The following is a 3,138-nucleotide window of genomic DNA, read 5'->3' as shown; positions in this document are numbered from 1 at the left end:
ATAGTTTTTTAATGCCTGACATGTACAGGAAATACTTGAAGTTAAAGCGGGTTCTTCCGACATCATTTCAACATTTTTGTACATTACACAGAGCTTATTAATTACTGTTGGTTTTATACAATATAACAAATCACCAGGAATTATAAGTTCTGCAAGTGCAATGTTTTCAATGTCAAGGTTTTTCTATTAATATTAAAACGTCTTGCATCAGTTACAATAGTCTTCACTATTTCAACGAGTGATTGTACATCACCTCCGAGTTCTTTCTTAAAATCTCCAAAATATCCCTCTATTCTATTGGTGGTGTTGTCGTTTGTATAAACTCGTGTTCTTGAGGGTAACCAGGAGTCTTGCTGTTCTATGAGATTACTAATAACTCTTATTTTGTCGTTTTTTGATATTTTCACTTCTGTGTAAACTTTTCTTTGAATTTTCAACTCATTCAGAGTTTCTAAATATAACTCCGCGTCCGACTTGAAAAAGTCGCCAGATGGGTGAATGGAATTCTGCATAATAGTATCCAATTTTTCTTTTTGTTTACCACTCAAATTATATCCAGTCGTTTCCATCAATTTTCTAATAAACAACTTTTCAGTTAATTTCCCAGTTTTCAAATTATTGATATTTTTGACAATTTCAGAATTCAGTCCAAAAGAAATCTCTAAATCTCTACGTATGTGTCTTAAACAGTGAAATATTTTTGATCCTTTATAAACATTCAAAAATACCGTTTTTTGAGCCAAACATCTATCACAAAACATTGCTTCAATATTTACATGTTTTTGTTTAAGATAATGGAACATTTCTTCGAATGATGTTGTGGTCCTGTTTTTTAAAGTGCAAAAAACAATATTTGTGTTTTTCCATGTGAATCCGCTACAACACCAACAACTAATGGATAATTAAAGTGATTTGTCATTGCGGTATCATCCACAAAAACAACATTACTTTCGTTATTGGAGTGTATGTTATTTAAGAAATAGCACGAATCGAATTTTCCATTAAATAGTTTGATGAAATGAGTGGAAAAGTCTTTGAGTTTTTCACACATTTCGAATAGTTCGGTTGTTTCTTTACGACAACACAAATCGTATCCTTTTTTACCAATTGTTTTTATTCTCCGTGTATTCACTGAAAGACCAAGTTCAGCCGAAATTTCAGCAGGAGAAGCATGTGAATGAGAATTAATTTGTATGGTTCTAATATCATCTTCAGTATAATTGTACTCTACTTTAGCGGGCAATTTATCAAAGTTGTGGTTGTGGTGGTTTATAATAATAACCTTTACAACACAACTTCTGTCTTTTGATAAAATCACTTTAACAATGCAACCACACTTGTTGAAACAACATCGATATTTTTGTGTTAATTTCTTTTTATCTGTGTGAGATGTACTGAATAATGAATATGTGACACCACCTAGCGATATAATGCTGGCTTTTTTAACTGTTTTGGTTACATCATTTAATTCTATTTCCATTAAATTAAAACGCTCCATGATGTTTGTAGGTGTTGGGTTCCCAACAATTCTATTATTGTCGAAACGTTGTTCTACTTTTGTTAACATTTTTTGTTATTATTAAAAGTTCTCATCTTGAAAACGTTTTTTACTTTCTGAATGGATTAGTAAAAATCTTAATTGTTTGTTAATATATATTTTCAATAATAATTATTTTTATAATCCATTTCGATTAATATGTAATTATATCTTTTATTAAAATATATAATTTATCTAATATTTTAGATATAAATATAATCATTGGGCTTCGCACCAGAATTATATAATCAAAAATTAGTATCGAAAAAGCTAATAAAACGGGTCAGTTTTTCTTTCCCTGTTTTATTAGCTTTTTGATACTAATTTTTAGTAATAAAATTCTCGGGTTCGAAGCCTAATGATTATATACATTTATAATATAATAAATTAATTAATTTTAATTAATTTTATATATTATTTTTATTTTTTTAATTACACTTTTATTCAACATTCACTATTAAAAAAAATCAAACAAAAATTGTTTATTGTGATGATAAATCGTTGTATTTGTGTACTTAAACCCTTTTTGTGATATATTCATATTTTCAAACAACAACATAGTCATAATTTGTTTTAATTTTATTACATAAAACAAATTTGACTTTGTCAATTTTCAACTTTATTCGTTATTTGAAAATTGATTTTATCGATTTTTTTTCAAAAAAATGAGATAATCAAATCTATAATATTTTTTAATTTAAACCCAACATTTTTTTATTTCATAGCAATAAAACTGTATTATATAACAATGATTTAACAAACCAAATTATTTGGTTTAATTATATATGTTTCCTTTAGTTGTTTTTATTATTAACATACTAGTAAATTCTTTGACGTACATACAAAAAAAAACATTTCTTGTTTGTTAAAAGTTTTTGGGCATTTTTATTTTTCGGGAAACATCCCTAATTTTTAATAATTTTCCTTTTATTCCATTATTTGGTATATTCTTATTTAAAAACCATAATATATAGTTAATATTCTCTATTTTTAGAGGTGGTGGTGGTCAATGTAGGTCCCAAAATTATTTTCTTTTTGATAAAAAGAAGCTCAAAAAGGTTCAAAAAGTGAAAAAAAAAACAAGTAAGAGCACAAAAAACAAGCTTAAAAATAAAAGCCGGATTGAATCTGTGGTCTTTTTATGTTCATTAGTTTAATGATTCTTTTTGAACAAATAACATTTAAATAATATTTCATAACAGTTGTTGTTAAGATTCAAAAGAAGATGATAAAAAGATAAAAAACATAAACGAATGAATTGAAATAAACGAGAATTCAAACAAAAACAACAACAAATAAATAACATTTAAGGAACAATTGGTGAAAAAACAGGATAATACGAAGAATCGAGTTTTTGAGATTGAGATTGAATTTATTATTTTTTAATTTATAAACTTCAACGTCGGTATTTTTAAATTAAACTTTTGAGTTTTTGTTGAAAACTGTTTTAGAGAAACATTTGGATTAAAAAATGAGTTACATTTTGTGTAAATAGTAAAATGTGGTTTTTTACACAAAAATGAGAAAAATTGTACACTTTCTGTTCTAATACCAAATGAATTCTGGATTTGACAAATTTCCATTCAAAGCATAAAAAACAG

Source organism: Entamoeba invadens (genome assembly GCF_000330505.1).
Source record: "Entamoeba invadens IP1 unplaced genomic scaffold scaff_1105074726713, whole genome shotgun sequence".
In the NCBI taxonomy this organism is placed as follows: Eukaryota; Evosea; order Mastigamoebida; family Endamoebidae; genus Entamoeba; species Entamoeba invadens.
This window is presented reverse-complemented; position numbering follows the sequence as displayed.